The sequence below is a fragment of the Aotus nancymaae genome, unplaced genomic scaffold (genome assembly GCF_030222135.1).
Source record: "Aotus nancymaae isolate 86718 unplaced genomic scaffold, 86718_ANA_hifiasm-v0.15.2.pri h1tg000119l, whole genome shotgun sequence".
In the NCBI taxonomy this organism is placed as follows: Eukaryota; Metazoa; Chordata; class Mammalia; order Primates; family Aotidae; genus Aotus; species Aotus nancymaae.
This window is the reverse complement of record NW_026988534.1, coordinates 16031-34025: the sequence shown is the minus strand read 5'-3', so window position 1 is coordinate 34025 and position 17995 is coordinate 16031. Positions and strand designations below refer to the sequence as shown.

Below are 17995 nucleotides of genomic sequence, written 5' to 3'. Positions count from 1 at the left end.
TCAAAGATTCTGCTCCCTTTCTCCCAAACTGCGCTCTCAAGTATTTCAAGAATGAATCTCCCTCCCTGGGTTCAACTGCACAGGATTCAGAGAGCACTGAAACATGGCAAGGCTTCAACTTCCCATCCCCTTTCCTGCTGAGCCGCTGAGCTGCTGACACTCATCCATGCCACAAGCCCTTCTAGGTGAGTTTGAGAAAAACTCTTTATTCCCACTGATGTCAACTCTTCCCTCAGCGCAGTTGACCCCATCTCACTTTTGCAGAATACTCTTCCCACAGTCACCTCTTTCTGAAGATTTTCTTCCTCTCTACCAGAGACTTCTCCCAAATGGTGTTTCCTTTGTCCCCATTCCACGCCTCACTGCTCTCCAACTATGTCCTCTCACTGGTGTGCACAACACCATAACCTCATGCCAGTTCATCTTCCAACTCTCCTTCACCTACGCTGCCTACCCTGACATGACTCTCCCAAGGTTCGTTTTGCCAATAGGCTCTTATTTCTGGTGCCTTCACACTGACAAACTGGAGCTCCTCATACATTTCCATTTGCCTAGATGCTGGGGCCAAACACCTGCATTTCACTTCCCCTGCTCCAATCCGTGTGCAATGCCTGTTACGTCTACCTTCACTGGTAGTCTGCCTCGTTTCATGGTGAACCACAGTCTGTCAATGCTCACCTGTACTACCCTAGAGATTTCTTAACGCTCTTCTCTACCTCCAGTCTGCCTCCCAGCTATGGCCTACTGTCCCCAAAGCAGCCGGCATAGCCTCTTCATTTAGAGCGTGGCACTCCCCTGCCTAAGATCTACCACGAGTTTCCCATCAAACTGGAGCAAAACCTTAACTTCTTCCTATGGCCTGCAAGCCAAAAGGCCCCGTGAGCTATGGCACTGCCCGTGGTACCTCATCTCTACTGTTTCCCTCATTCTTAACTCTGACCATGCTGGTCACCTTGCTGTTTGTTCCTCAAACACACACGAAACATGTTTCTGTCTGTCTTGGCAGTCATCCTGCTTCCTGTAATGTCAGCACTCTTTCTCGTCATACATTTAGTTGGGGTCAGCTCTCTAGAGAGGCTCTTCTTACCATTCTACCTCAAATAGCCCCCAATCACTCTGTGTCCCTTTATCCTGCTTTCTCTTTCTGCTGTTTCATACTACCTAAAAAGATACTTAAGTTCAATCCACCTAGAACACAAGCTCATAAAAACAAGAACTGTGTTTCACCTGTCCTCTCCTCTACCCCAGCACTTAGAAGAGCAGCACAGAGTCAGCATCCAGTGAGTGTTCACGAATTAAGTCACCGCTTGGCAGCACTCAGCACTGTGACCACAGCCTCTCCTATCTTGAATTCTTTCTCCTTTTATTATCCTCTTCTGCTTTTCCTCCTCCCACTCTAGTAGCCATTCTTCTGGGGGCTTGTCCCTTAAATCATAACAGACCTTACTGACCCATCTGCTGTCCGCTTTATCTGTTTTTGAGACAGGGTCTCACTCTGTTGCCCAGGCTGGAGTACAGTGGCATAAATACAGGTCACTGCAGCCTCCACCTCCTGGGCTCAAGTGATCTTCCTGCTTCAGCCTACCATGGACCTGAGGCCACAGGCATGTGCTACCATGTCCAGCTAATTTCTTGATTTTTTTTTTTTTTTTTTTTTTTTTTTTTTTTTTTTTTTTGGTAGAAATGGGTCTCACTTTACTGCCCAGTCTGGTCTTGAACTCCCACAGTCGAGCAATTCTTTCAACTTGGCCTCCCAAAATGCTGGGATTATAGGCATGAGATACTGTACCTGGCCTTACTTTTTCTTCTCTTAAAATACAGGGTCTCATCCTTTGGACAAGGCTGGACTTAAACTGCTGGACTAAAGTAATTCCCTCAACTTAGCCTCCCAAATAGCTAGGACTAAAGGCATGAAACCACCAGGCCTGGCTTGTCCAGTTTCATTCTACACACTCATCATCCAAGGAACAATGAATTTAGGGCAGCAGCTCGCAATCACAGCAAGCATCAGAACTGCCTGGGGATATAGCCTGGGACTCAGCTTAGACCTATACTGGCATCTGTTCCTGCCCATCAACTGGATGGTTTTGTTACCACTCCCCATTCCAAGTCCTCCACATGCCCTGGATGTGTGTGCACTGTGTATGCATGCGTGCACTGAAGTGTGGGGGGAGAAATCAGAAATCCGTCCTGCTGTCTTTAATAGCAATTGTTCTGCAATTAGAAAAGCAATTGAGACATTCTAAGCCAAAACGATGATTCAACTCAATGTGTATATTTGCTTTCATAAGTTTCTCTTAACATTCTGAGATAATTTCAGAAACTTACTGTTATTTAAAAACATGACCATACCACCCTGTTTACAAGACAAATTGCTAACGATGCTTTATAAAAAGAAAATGTCTTACCAGACTCACGATTGCCAATTCAGCTGTTAGCCTTAGAGCTTTAGACAGAGCTCTAACAAATCCGAAAATCACTTTGTATTCAGGATCATACTTCAAGTAGTCCTCCGGAAGCTGTTCTTGCTGAAAGAAGAAAGGATGCAATCTAAGTATCCATTGAAAAAAAAATCTGAAGTGCTCTTAAGACAGCAGTGTTCACATTGGTGCCCATGTATCACTTACAATCATTTTGACTGGTGAGATGTCTTTCAGTTTTTATAATATGAGCAGTAGGATCTTAAAATACCGTAATGATTTAATACTCACCAACATTCACTTAAAAATAGCATGAGCTTATTAAGCTCAGAAAACGTTTGCTCTTTTTTGCTGTTTCCCCCACATGATTCTATCCAAATGTAAGCTACTCTTAGGTTTTAATGTCTTACTGACCATCTGCCATTCTGCTCTGCAATAAAACTTTGAGAAAATAGTTTCCTGTAACCATGAGACTCTAAGCCTATGCTGTTAAATACAATAATCACTAGCCACATGTGGCTATTATGTACCTGAGGAAGTGCATTTTTAAATTTTTACACCATGTAAAATTGATTAAAACTTAATTTTTTTAACTCTCTTCATAAAAAGGCTTCTGTTAAAAGTATTTACATATTCTTACATTGCTTGATGCTACTGACAATTATCTTTCCAAAAGATAGATTTTGTGTTACTTGGACAGTATATTTACTCACACTAGCCCACTAATTAAACAGGGCTGCAGATCAGATCTTATTCCAGCATGTTCTTTTTATAACACTTTTGAAATAAGATGACTAGATGTAACATGAAATGGGGATCGAGACTTAAAGAAAGATGCCTTTGACTTTGGCATGAAACCGATAAAAGTCTCTGATGAAAATACAACCTCAACAAAAGTGACACTTGCTGGGCCAGGCACAGTGGCTCATGCCTGTAATCCTAGCACTTTGGGAGGCCAAGGTCAGGAATTTGAAACCAGCCTGTCCAACATGGTGAAACCCCATCTCTACCCAAAATACAAAATTAGCCAGGCATGGTGGCCGGCACCTGTAATCCCAGCTACTTGGGAGTCTGACGCAGGAGAATTGCTTGAACCTGGGAGGCGGAGGCTGCAGTAAGCCAAGATGGCACCGTTGCACTCCAGCCTAGACAAGAGCAAAACTCCGTCTCAAAAAAAAAAAAAAAAAGGTGACACTTACTGTAAATGGATGTAACGCTTCATCAAATATGTCCAAAGATCTATCGGCATCTCTATAAAATAAGAATGTGCATTACTTCAAAAATTGTTAGTATCTTAGTATAATATCTGTTTTGTAAAAGAATGCCTCCTATGTGCTTTGGTGTTTACTGCACCAAAGCAAACAGTTTTTACAAATTATTCTCCTGGATCCTGACCTGCAGAGGTTTTCCTGACCTCTTCTTACTCAGCACATCATGTCCTCTACTGGAAAGTCTTTTATATGATAACCAGTCAGAACTGCCTATAAGAACGGACCCTCCCTAACAGGCAATGGCAATAAACCAAACATATTTTCACTCTTCTAACCACACACTGAAACACGAGAACATTTTACAAAGCAGTGGTGGTGGCAATAAACTCCTTAGAACTTTAATAAATGTCAATGTGATTCAGATTGCTAGCTTCCTTTCTCTTTGGTTCTCTTTAGTACACTCTCATGATGTATTTATTTATTTTCAGTAGTTTGAATTAAAAACTCATCTTCCTTTTTATTTTAAAGGAATCCAGTCTTTGATGAACTTTAAACTTCGTAAAACTTAATACATTGTGCCTGTGTGATAAACCAGTGGTTCACCAAATATGCTCCATGGACCTCTGGGGATCCCCAAGAACCCTTTTCCAGAAGGCCTAAGAGGTCAACACTGTTCTGATAACCATACTAATTCAACCTGAGAAAGCTGATAAAAGAAAAATGAAAACATTTTTTAAAATTGTAAAGATATTGCCTGCTTTTTCATAGACACTTGCCATAATTGTATAAAAGCAAAATTGGGCAAAACTGTTGGTTTCTCAGCATAAATCAAGGCAGTCGTACAAAATTACACCAGTAGGCATTCTATTCTTTACTGTCCCTTACATTTAAAAAAGACAGCCTGAATTACTTAAGAATGTCTTTAATGAAGCAGTAAAAATGGTGTTATTAAATCTTGACATTTCTCTTTAGTATTCTGAATAAGTGGAAAGTTAACAAGAAGCACTTCTGTTGACTGCAGTATGGTTGTGTTAAAAAAAAAAAGATTTAACTGTGAACTGAACAATCACTTTTTTCATAGAACATCAGTTTTATTTGAAAGTACAACTGGGTCAGTGCAGTGGCTCATGCCTGTAAAATCCCAGCACTTTGGGAGGTTAGCACTGCAGCTAAACTCCTTCAGGAGTTCAAGACCAGCCTGGGCAACATGGCAAAACCCTGTCTCTACCAAAGTCACACACACACACAAAATAGCCAGGTGTGGTGCCACACACCTGTGGTCCCAGCTACTCAGGAGCCTGAGGTGAGAGGACTCCTTGAGCTGAGATCATGCCAATCCATTCCAGCCGAGTGACAGAATGACACTAGGTCTAAAAAAAAGTACAACTATCATTCTCAAAAATAAATGAAGTGAGGGTGCTCTCATTCACGAGGAAATGTGTCACTCATGTCACAAGGAAAGTATTTGTTCCCAGTGATAAAATTTAAGCTTTCCTGAGGACTTTGAAAAACTTGTTCCTTCTACTATAATATAAAATATTGACAGCCTCTCAGTATTTTAAAATGTTTTAAAATAAGATTGGTGGTTAAACTAAAAAAGTGATTTTTTGATACAATAAAACATAAACCAGTATTTTCCAAATAATTAATGCATACTATTATAAATGCAAGTATGGGTGGAAAGATCCATTTACTGTTTAAGAAAGATCGATGAGTGCTGATGGAATAAATTAATGTGTAAAATGCCACTGTAATTTAAGAAACTAGCACTTGTGAAGTTTTGATTTTGTATTAAAGAATACCCACAGCTGTCTGAAAGCTTTAAAAATACACTTTTACCAACTACATATTTGCATAAGACTACGTTATCTTACTGCTTTTTTAAAGCAATTTGCAAAAAAGTGAGCTAGAAAATCCAGCTAACTTCTGTTAAGCCCAACATTAGAGATTTTCAATAATATAAATACATGACACACTTTTACTGAAGATTTTGTTGTAGAAGAGTTACTGCTTCATTAAAAGATTTATGTTAACAGTATTGTTCTCAGGAATATTTTTTGCTGTCACAAGCTGGGTCATGGATTACTACTGGTAAAGGTCATCAATGCTACTAAACTTTCTGCAATGCACAGGACGGTCCTCAGGACAAAGCATTATCTAGCTCATGATATCAACAGTGGTAAAGCTATGAAATCTAAACTAAAAACAGATTTTGAAAAAAATCTCAATTTTGTATTTCTGTCACAGCGAATACCAATATAATCAATATAAAAACATACTCAGGACTCTCTGTCATTTAAGAATCAAAAGAGGCTTAAGGGTCAAAGAAACACAAACAATTTGCTTCAATATTTTAGTAGGAACAATATAGCTTATGATATCTAGAGCTGTGACCTAACGCTGAGCTTGACAGCTTGCAAAGTAATTAGCCAGAATAACAAGACAGGATTTTTAAAAGCTCACCTTCGCTTGATATGATAATGTATCGCTAAGGTCACACTGTGGAAGAAAAAACATTCGTCACAATAGATGTTATCATTTGTTAGGCCTGAAGACATTTTTTAAAAAGGGTACAGAGGAAACTCTCCTAGTGGCCCTGAAATTAAAATCTTCTAGTTCACAACAGTACCATAAGGGCACTTTCTTGCTTTCGTTTCTTAGCTTTTAGCAAAATGCAAGGCAGTATGCTCTTAGAAGACATGTTTCTGTTGATGATTCTAATATATAAATAACAACATATTTCCCTGTTATATGCCCTTCTACGTACAAAACCTTTTGTCCCATGCACTTTATTTTATGTATTTATTTATTTTTTGACTCAGAGTCTTTCTCTGTTGCCCAGACTGGAGCGCAGTGGCGCAATCTTGGCTCACCACAACCTCCCCCTCCTGGGTACAGGCAATTCTCATGCCTCAGCCTCCCAAGTAGCTGGAACTACAGGTTTGCACCACTATGCCCAGCTAACTTTTGTATTTTTAGTAGGGAAGGGATTTTGCCATGATGGTCAGGTTGGTCTCAAACTACTGGCCTCAAGTGATCCACCTGCCTCAGCGTCCCAAAGTGCTGGGATTACAGGCGTGAGCCACCGCATTCAGCCTCGTGCAATTTATGTCTATATGCCCATATGTTTAAATTTAACCCATACAGTAGTGGTTTCTTTTTTAAGATGTTAGGCCCGGGATGGGTGAGGTGGCTCATGCCTGTAATCCTAGCACTTTGCGAGGCCAAGGTGGGCAGGTCATGAGGTCACGAGTTCGAGACCAGCCTGGCCAACATAGTGAAACTGTCTCTACTAAAAATACAAAAAAGTTAGCCGGGCATGGTGGTGGGTGCCTGTAATATCAGCTACTCAGGAGGCTGAGGCAGGAGAATTGCTTGAACCCAGGAGGTGGAGGTTGCAGTGAGCTGAGATCATGACATTGCACTCCAGCCTGGGTGAGACTCTGTTTCAAAAAAAAGATGTTAGGCCCTGCATTTTAGTTTAGTTTACTATCTCCTACCCACCCAATTTGTATTATTTCCCTAAAAATATATAATGAAAGTGACTTGTAACAAATAAAATTATCTGAAATCACTTTTGCATAATTATTAAAAGATATATTAGTAAATATTAGCACACAGGAAATCAATGATAAGTACAGTGATCCTAAAATAAGCAGTGCTAACAAGGCAGTGTAACATGACACAGTGTAATATGAATGGCAGGTACCTTCAATTAGTTTAACTGAAATACTTGTGAACAGATACAGCTCTTCAGATATATGTAATTGTATTCCTAAGTTACCCACTGATGCTGTGTATCAGAAAACAAGAGGTTCTACAGAAAGCAAGAGGTTCTCTTATGTAAGTTATGTGCTTTCATTTGCCCTCAGCATCTAGAATGAGGCTCAAAAGCACTGAGGGAAGGCAAATCTCAATTTTAGTAATAGGCCTATACAATATTAGCACTTTTTAAAACGCCTGTAACATTAGCACTTAAGATGCATATGTCTCTAGTCCTTCAAGTAGTTTTCATCTCTGAAATCATTTTAAAATCACAGAATTTGAAGTTATATGCTGGAAAGGACCAAGAAATATGGGACTGTGTAATCACATTTAATCCAATACTCATTTTACAGATCAGGAAAACAAACCTTAAAACTGACTTGCCCAGGGTCCTACCAAATAGGAGCAGTTTCTTGTCCTAAACTCAAATTAAGCAGCGGCTCTCAGACTTTGCTGCACATTAAAATCACCTGAGGAGCTTTAATAACTGCCTCAGTTTCTACATAAAACGTTTTAATTTAAATTAGCATTGGGGATGACTTTGGGCATCAAAGTTGTTGTTAAGTTTCCCAGGTAATTTCAATGTGCAGCAAAGTTTGGAATAATGGAGTCGGGGTGAAAATCAGAATCTTCTGGGATGCTTTTCTTCACATAAAGAAGCCTCACAGCCATCCCTATTTTTCAGCTGTGAATCCATCTGTTCCTGGGCTTTTTGGGTGACTATTAATTACTGCCTCAATTTCAGAACTTGTTACTGGTCTGTTCAGGGATTCGACTTTTTCCTGGTTTATTTTTAGGAGAATGTATGTGTCTAAAAATCTATCCGTTTCTGCTAGATTTTCAAGTTCATTTGCGTAGAGGTGTTTATAGTATTCTCTGATCATAGTCTGCATTTCTCTGGGATCAGTGGCGACATCCCCTTTAGCATATTTTAGTGTGTCTATTTGATTCTTCTCTTTTTTCTCCTTTATCAGTCTGGCTAGTGGTCTATTTTGTTAATCTTTTCCAAAAACTAGTTCCTGGATTCACTGATTTTTTGAAGGATTTTCGTGTCTCCACCTCCTTCAGTTCTGCTCCGATCTTAGTTGTTTCTTGCCTTCTGCTAGCTTTTGAATTTGTTTGCTCTTGCATCTCTAGTTGTTTTAATGGTAATCTTAGGGTGTCGATTTTAGATCTTTCCCACTTTCTGATCTGGGCATTTAGTGCTACAAATTTCCCTCTAAACACTGCTTTAGCTGTGTCCCAGAGATTCTGGTACATTATGTCTTTGTTTTCATTGGTTTCAAAGAACTTACTTATTTCCGCCTTAATTTCGTTATTTACCAAGCAGTCATTCAGGAACCAGGTAATTCAGTTTCTGTGTAGTTGTACGGTTTTGAGTTTCTTTTTTTCTATTTTTTCACATAGCACTTATTCTAAAACGGACCACATAATTGGAAGTAAAACACTCCTCAGCAAATGCAAAAGAACAGACTGAGAGACTGCTATGATTCTCATTCTTTTGCATTTGCTGATACACTGTGATGCCAGAAGAAAAAAAGCTGCTCCTTCTTCCAAGACTAATGTCCAAAGTAGTACACATTGCAATGCATTGAAAAACTAATTTTTCACACACAAAAAATCCAATAAAGGGTCCTTTTCATTGCAGTCAACATTGTCTTAAGGCATAAAGGCACCAAAAAAACGGCTATACTTTTCTGGGACTGCTTATTTGCTAACTGATTTTTCCTTCTACCATGACATCTAAGATTTCTTAAAAGAGAAATTGATACTTCATATTTAGAATCTGTATATCGATATATAGTTGACTTCACTTTCTTAAATGACTGCTGAAGAGGACAACCAAATGGCTGAAATAATTAATTTTAGAATAAAGGAATCTGTCCCTTGACACTATGGTTGTACTCACAGCTTTAGTGTCGTTTTAAGATGACATTGACTGGCTGTGCTGTCGTCAAGGAAAACTGTCGAACGTGAACTATACAGCCCAGTAGATACCTGAAGGGGAAGGAAAGAAAGTGTAAGTTAAACTTATCAAGGTGTATTTTTTTATCGGTTAAAATGTCAAATGACAAAGCACTAGGATATTTCTTACACTCTGTGAACTGCCTGAGTGTGGCATCTTGTGCACTCTATAGAGAACTCATCGGAGGCTCTTAACTTCCAGAGATGATGTTTGAGATACAGGTTATAAAATGCTGCCCTAAATAAGGTACCTGTCATCAAACCCAACAAGGATTTTATGAATTCCCTTTATAAATAATGAGAAAAGTTTAAAATAAGATCTGAGAATTTCTATTTCTATTATTTATTTACTACAGTAAAATGTAACGTATTAAATAATATCGTAGAAGAACATTTTATTGCAGTGAGTAAGAGACTAATACATTTACTAAATTACTAATCCTAAATGTATTATTTCCGGTGACAAAACAAGTTTCAGATTCAGAGACTCTGTGTGCCAGTGTTGCTAGACCACCAACAAGTGAGGAAGCCATAGGTTTCTCTAGTCCTGTTTTCTTATGTGGAGGATAAAATTAGTAACAATTTAATATTCTCTCACACCCTGAAAACAGATGACAACTTAAAAAATTTAACTTTCCCTTCAAGTTTAAATAAGACAGCCATGACATGACTCAAATGAGACTCTTCGACAATACTTGCCATTAATTTCAAAACTTAATTTCATTCTATAAATCATTTGAGCTGCACCCTAGGCATTTTCCTGCTATACCCTACTCTCTGCATAGAATACCACTTTTCTCTTTCCTTGTTTCAGCAACTTTGACTACATCTACCCTCTTGGATCTGTTTGCCAGCAGCCACACCAAAACATGTTTCTTTGGTACACTAATGAGTCAGATTCACCACTGGTTATAAGAGACTAAGTATTCTCATGAGAAAGTATGCCTCTCCATAAAAGTAACAGCGGGTCCTAACTGTTCCTACATCCAGCTGCTGAGCATAGAATTCTGAATAAATCAAAAACGTCAACAAGTGTTTGACAAACTAACTGAGTCATCATTTGGACTCAACATCTTACTACATTTAATTAAAACAAAAACACTACTAACAGATCACTCTTTGTAGGTATTATTTAAGGTGTCACAAAATAGAAACAAATCATCTAACTTCAGTCAGCATAAATCAGAGTATGAAATGCTATGATCTTTAACAAGAAATGGAAGGGCTTACTTAGTGGTTTTAAGGTATAATAACAAAAACTAGAAAATAATCATACCTAGTAATTTAACAAGTCAAAACTAAAGCCTTACCATCAAAGGTCCAGTTCCCCTTGGATACCAGTGCCCACCCACTGACTTCTTCCATTGTACCTGCTGCCTCTCATTTTAACCCATTAAAAACACTAAAATTGTTTTCCTTGTAGAGATCTTTCACCTCCTTGCTTAGGTGTACTTTTAAGTATTTTACTTTATTTTTCAGCTATTGTAAAAGGGGTTGAGGTTCTTAGTTTGATTCTCAGCTTGGTAGCTGTTGGGGTGTAACAGACCTACTGATCTGTGTACATTAATTTTGTATCTTGAAACTTTGCTGAATTCATTTATCAGTTCTAGGAGCTTTTTGGAGGAGTCTTTAGGGTTTTCTAGGTATACGTTCATATTATCAGCAAACAGTGACAGTCTGACTTCCTATTTACTGATCTGGATGCCCTTTATTTCTTTCTCTTGTGTGATTACTCTGGCTAGGTCTTCCACTACTATGCTGAATAAAAGTAGTGAGACTGGGGCATCCTTGCCTTGTTCCAGTTTTCAGGGGTAATGATTTCAACTTTTCGCCATTCAGTATTATGTTGGCTGTGGGTCTGTCATAAATGACTTTTATTACATTGAGGTATGTCCCTTGTATGCCAGTTTTGCTGAGGGTTTTAATCATAAAAGGATGCTGTCAAATGCTTTTTAAACCTTTTAATCATAAAAGGATTTTGTCAAATGCTTTTTCTTCGTCTATTGAGATGATCATGTGATTTTTGCTTTCAATTCTCTTTCTGTGATATATCATATTTATTGACTTCCATATGTTAAACCATCCCTGTATCCCTGGTCTGAAACCTACTTAAACATGGTGGATTATTCTTTTTGATATACCAATGGGAACTATAAAACATAGATAACACAAACAAATAGAAAGACATCCCACACTCATGAATGGCTTGAATATTGTAAAAATGACCACACTGCCAAAAGCAATCTATAAATTCAATGTAATTCCTAACAATATGCCATTATCATTTTTCACAGAACTAAAAAAAAAAAAAAGAATCCTAAAATTCATATGGAACAAACCAGGACCCTACTTAGTCAAAACAATACTAAGCAAAGCCAACAAATCTAGAGCCATCACTTTACCTGACTTCAAACTATACTATAAGGCCACAGTCACCAAAACAGCATGGTACTGGTATAAAAATAGGCAAATACACCAATGGAACAGAATAGAGAAATGAGAAATAAACCCAAATACCTCCAGCCAACTGATCTTCAGCAAAGCCAACTGAAACATAATGTGAAGAAATTAAACCATATATGGTTTAATGCCTGGAATAATTGGCAAGCTACATGCAGGAAAATGAAACTGGATCCTCAACGCTCACCTATACAAAGATCAACTCAAGATGGATCAAGGATATAAATCTACAACCAGAAACCATAAAAATTCTAGAAGATACCATTTGATAAACCCTTCTAGACACTGGCTCAGGCAAAGACTTCATAGCCAAGAACCCAAAAGCAAATGCAACAAAAACAAAGATTAAGCACGTGAGACTTAACGAAAAAGCTTCTGTACAGGAAAAGGAACAATCAGCAGAGCAAACAGACAACCACAGAATGGGAGAAAAGCTTCACAATCTCTACATCTGATGAAGGACTAATACACAGAATCTACAAAAAAATCAAACAAATGGACAAGAGAAAAAAAAAATCCCATCAAAAAGTAGGCGAAGGACATAAACAGACAATTCTCAAAAGAAGATATACCAATGGCCAACCAACATATGAAAACATGCTCAACATCATGAATGATCAGGAAAATGAAAATCAAAACCACAATGCCATACTACCTTACTCCTGCAAGAATGGCCATAATCAAAAAATACAAAAATAATAGATGTTGGTGTGGATGCAGTGAAAAGAAAACACTTCTCTACACTGCTGGTAACAATGGAAACTAGTACAACCACGATGGAAAGCAGTGTGGAGATTCCTTAAACAATTAAAAGTAGAAACACCATGCAATCCCGCAATCCTGCTACTGGATATCTACCCAGAGGAAAAAAAGGCATTATACAAAAACAATACTTGCACATGTATGTTTGCAGCAATACAATTTGCAATGATAAAAATATGGAAGCAGCCCAAATGCCCATCAATCAATGAGTGGATAAAGAAACTGTCATATGTCTACGTATAATGTGTGTGTGTATATATATACACACACATATATATATATACACACACATATATATGTATATATCATAGAACACCACTCAGCCATAATAAGGAATAAATTAGGGGCATTCCCAGCAACCTGGATGGAATTGGAGACATTATTCTAAGTGAAGCAACTCAGGAATGGGAAACTAAACATTGTATGTTTTCATTCATACCTGGGAGCTAAGCTATGAAGATGCAAAGGCATAAGAATGATACAATGGACTCTGGGGACACAGTGGAAAGAATGGCAGTGGAATGAGGGATAAAAGACTACAAATTGGCTTCAGTGGATGCTGCTCAAGTGATGGGTACATCAAAATGTCACAAATCACCACTAAAGAATTTATTCATATAACCACCTGTTCCCCCCAAAACCTATAGAATAAAAATATATAAATAAATCAACGACAGCATTTTTGCCAGCAAACATAAAATAAAATGAAAACTAAAGTTTATGTTTTTCTCTCTTCTTTTTGGCAGGACAAATTTTAGATATGTTTTTTAAGAATAACATTTTTCCTTTTTCTGAGTCAGGGTCTCACTTTGTTGCCCAGGCTGGAGGGCAGTGGTGCAATGATAGTTAACTGCAGCCTCAATCTCCTGAGCTGGAGCAATCCTCTACCTTAGCCTCCTGAGTAGGCAAAACTGAAGGCACATGCCACCATACCTGGCTAATTTGTTATTTCACCTTTTTGTAGAGATGAGGTCTTGCTATGTTGACCAGGCTAAAAATAAATAAATCTTAACTAACTTAAATATTTCTAAGACTTTGGGCATTCATGAAAAAAACTCCACCTATAATAATAAGGGAAACTGAAAAACAGAAGGGGAAAAATTAAAAACCAATGCAGGTATACTGGTCTAAGCAGCCTAGTGTATGAATAACAAGACTATCAGAAATAAAGTAACAGAGAAAGTGAAACAAATTATCAAGCACAGATAGTCTGCAGACTTAGTAGCCTCAATAAAATGAAAAGAGTCCCACTAAGCTGTTGTTACAATGTTTCAGAATCTCAGAGAGACAGAAGCTCCTAAAAAAGGTTCTACAGATATATAAAAGCCAATTACAAACAATGTATCACACGATGGCAACACTGTAAGAACAACAGTGTGAAGCGAGCACATTGTAGAATATCTTCAGAATCATAAAATTTAGATTCAACCTAGAGGTTTACTCTCTATCAAAAAAGAGGGATTTTAAGTCTGGGCAGATCTCTAAACATCTCCACCCAGGATAACAGGACAGAAGGAAACACAGAATCTAGGACACAGGTGATCCCACACAAGACAGCAGTTATGGGAGGATCCCAAAAGACTTTAAGGAGATAGCACAAAAAGAATCAGAAAAGCAAACATCGAGCATATCTAGGGAAAGTCACTCTATATTGAATTAGGATGACAAAAGGCCAAAGTAAGTTGTCACCCCCACCTCCACAACAAAGAAAAATGGAACAGAGACGTTTTAGCAGATGGAAAATAGTTGGAGAGGCACATGATAGATGCTACAACACTTGATGGGGGAAATGGCTGTTAGAAAACAGGCAAACAAATAGTCAGAAAATTAGTTTCATGCTAAAAAACAATGGTTTTGAAAGCAAACAGACCAGCCAGGGGCTACTTACTGCATTTGGCTGGGTAAAGTAACACAGGCTACGAAGAAAGACATGATCCAGAAGAAGTGCAGAAGTGCTCAGATTTCAGAACTGGTTCAGAGAAAAAATGAAGGAATATGTAATGCAGAGGCACAATGAAAACACCGTATGACTTAGCACTGAATAATATTTGCATAGTCATAATCATGTAAATATTAGATTTAATGAAAAAGTGTGCTACAATTGGAAGAAACAGAGGGAGAAAAATAAGGTCATGGTGTAGTGAGGAAGCTATGCTTGCACCTGCTATGGCAGAAAGTCAATACACAGTGCTAACAATTAACTAAAAGACGGTGCTGACAATTAACTTAGCTAAATTAAAAATATGACTCAATATTTCAGGCAGATCTTTATACCACAATCAGACTATTGAAATTTAACTTAAATGTCAGACATTCTTAAAAGGTGGACACACTAAGCTCAAGACTTTTCTTGATACTTAGGAAAATGTAACAGATTTAGAAAAGCCACAAAAAGAAGTCCATGCTATCAGCATGGGGTCCTCATTATAATTTAAAGTAATTAAGAGAGACATACTTTTATGTCAAACTATCAGTTTTTTAACTTTTTGACTGTTTACTTACATGGTTTGTATAGTTGCCTTTTCTTATTTCTTCTACTAAGAAAGAAAAAAGAACAAACAAACTGGTCACTTCTAATACAAATACCATAAAATAAAACTAGTTGTTAACGTCTTATTGATTACTCCTAAATAACATGGGAACAAATTCAATTTTAAAAAATTATTTCAACAATTTATATTTAAATTATCTGGCATGATAAATCTCATAAAGCAAAATATAAAAACTTTGTTTCACTTTTTGGACTAGTTTACTTTTTGTTTCTATTATATACAAATGAAAGAAACCTTGTATACAAAAGGAAAGGGCAAAAAAATGAGGCCAGATGAAAAAAATTAGCTAATAAAAAAGTTTAACTGTTGCATATATGAGCCATGATCCATTAGCATTTTCTCATTCTGCATTTACACATAGCTTACTTTTTTACCAGAATTTCAGAGCTAACAGCTCTAAGAACTACTTCCTGGCCAGGCACCTATCTCTAGATGCACCAGAATCCCAGTAAGCATTTCGAACCACACTTAGTGGTCACCTACTAATATGTCACTAAAAACAAAACAAACCAAAAAAAGAGTCTTTACACAACAGGAAAGTAACCTTTTTAAGTTTAGATTTTAAAATGAGTATATAAACTTCATTGAACGTGGTGTCCGCAGCACAAAAAGTCTTTTTATTTTTCCTAAAAAAAGGTCAGAATAACAAAAGCTCCAAGAGTGACCTAGGCCATGCTTTGTTTCCTACACTGCCTCCACTTTTAAAGTTAAAAGGGCCTTGCAGGCAAACATTGCTATCACTGAAGAGTGAGGGACACAGAGTGACTTTTTTTTTTTTTTTTAACTCCTTCCATGCTCTCTACGTGTGAGAAGCCCATGGCTCTGGAAGGAACTGGGAAAACAATTCTGATAAGGTTTGGATATTTCCCCCTCCAAATCTCATGTTAAAACGTGATCCTGAATGTTGGAGACAAGGCCTAGTGGGAGGCATTTGGGTCACGGTGGATTCCTTATGAATGGCTTGGTGCCATCCCCATGGTAATAAGCAAATTCTCATTCTGGTAGTTTAAAAGAGCGTGGCACCTTCCCTCTACCCCCGCCCCACCCTCTCACAAGTGTGGAACCACCTGCTTCCCCTTTGCCTTCCATCACGATGGTAAGCTTGCGGAGGCCCCTACCAGAAGCAAATGCTGAAGCCATGCTTGTACAGCCTGAAGATCTATGAGCCAATTAAACCTCTTTTTGTTATAAAAGACTCAGCCTTAGGTATCTCTCTATAGTAATGCATAAAGGAACACAAATTCTAGACAGAAATAACTGACTCAAGACAGGCAAAGTCTACTCAAACTACAAGAAACAAAGGTTACAAACTCCCATATTTTACTGTGCTGCATCACTTCACATATGATTATAGATCCTCACTTGCATTCTTGCTGCTTCAATCAACAGGAAAACCTGGCTGTGTATGGCTTTTTAGCAAACAAACAAGGATTTCACATAACACTGAGGAAAATAAGCAGGAGTAGGGCATGTTTAAATTTACATTACATCAAATTAAAAGGTTAATAGAAGTTTTGATTAGCATAAACTTGGATGTGATAAATGCATGTGGTCGGAGGACTGTGGAAGAGGAGGCCAGAATCACAGATTCAATCCTTGTTGATGAACAACTATTTTTCTTTTTTTAATTTGTTTAAATGGAAACCAAGGTGAAGCCTAAGTTCTATCAGTCAACTTTAAAATGTACTCTCTGGAGCAAGGGAAAAGGGACAAAGAATTATTAAATAAAGATAAATCTACAACTCCTCCATCACATGACAAATTGTGTTGATCAAAAGAGGGTAAACTGTACAAATAAAAAGTTTACATGTTTTCACTAACACAATAACAATTAAAATATATCACATGCTAAAATAAGACAAGTGAATATGTGAAAAACTGAAAAATTTAAACCAATATGAGTTTTTCTAAATACTTTCTACAATACATTTGATCAAATAAGAAGAGTTTTCACTCTTTTTCTTGGTGGAAAAAACATGGTGTCTCACCATCTGTTCGAGATTTTCTCAGGAATATTGTGCTTGTCTCTGGATTGTCAGAAGGGGTGGACTCCAAAGCCCTACCTATAGAGGGAGAAAAGAAAAAAGATGTGATCACTTTTAACAGTTTATCAACTCATTTCTTCGACTGCTGTATTTAGGCCGTTTCACTACCTCTACCTTTACTCTTATCCACTGAAATGAATGTGTAGACATAAGATGGAGCCAGGCACGATGGCCCATGTCTGTAGGGCTGAGATGGGAAAATCCCTTAAGGCTAGGTCAGGGATTTGAGGCCAGCGTGAGTAACATAGTGAGACCCTCCTAAATAAATAAATAAATAAAGAGGTAAATGTTTCCTTTGAGTTGTGTAAAATCAACTACATAGAAAAAACAAGATGGCAGTACAGTTTAAAGACAGGTCTATTTTATAGGCAAAATATATTATTTAGTCTGGAGCTCAAACATTTTAAAAAAAAGTAAATTTAGCATATCTGTCACTTCCATGTCACTCTGAGGACACAGAACCTTAGTTCCATTGAGTAGCTATCTTCCACAGTCGTGTAAGATCTCTAAGTCTTCATTTCTTCATTAGCAATATATAGGGAGAACATACACAGGCCTTTGGATTGGAAAGGGACAAATGAGACATACATAAACTGTGTTGTAATCCTAAAGAAGACAATAAAGAGCCTTTTTTGGGCTCTCATCCAACACTACTAGTCTATGAACTGGTGTGTAAAATCACGCACAGGCTTTCCTTACACCAGCAACCAGAGTATAAGTTTACACAAGTACTTACATATTTTGTGTATAAAAATATAATCAACTCACATGTTTATTCTAAATTCTTAAACATCTTGAAAAGTGAGTATAGTACT

General features: G+C 37.7%; 1 protein-coding gene across 10 annotated transcripts in view; it reads right to left on the bottom strand.

Annotated features, from left to right (window-relative positions):
• Positions 1–17743, bottom strand: part of LOC135272635 (WASH complex subunit 2C-like) — a 136724-nt gene extending 118981 nt beyond the window's left edge. For 3 of the 10 annotated variants that reach the window (XM_064371107.1, XM_064371109.1, XM_064371108.1), the window contains exons 1-6: positions 17124–17737; positions 15086–15120; positions 9306–9394; positions 6095–6130; positions 3620–3671; positions 2409–2528 (exon numbers count right to left, since the gene is read on the bottom strand). The gene's annotated coding sequence lies outside the window, so the exon portion shown is untranslated. Of the gene's footprint in view, positions 1–2408; positions 2529–3619; positions 3672–6094; positions 6131–9305; positions 9395–14471; positions 14553–15085; positions 15121–17123 lie in introns of all 10 variants that reach the window. The other 7 variants (XM_064371103.1, XM_064371104.1, XM_064371105.1 and 4 more) reach the window with 7 other exon arrangements.
• Positions 17744–17995: the final 252 nt, after the last annotated feature.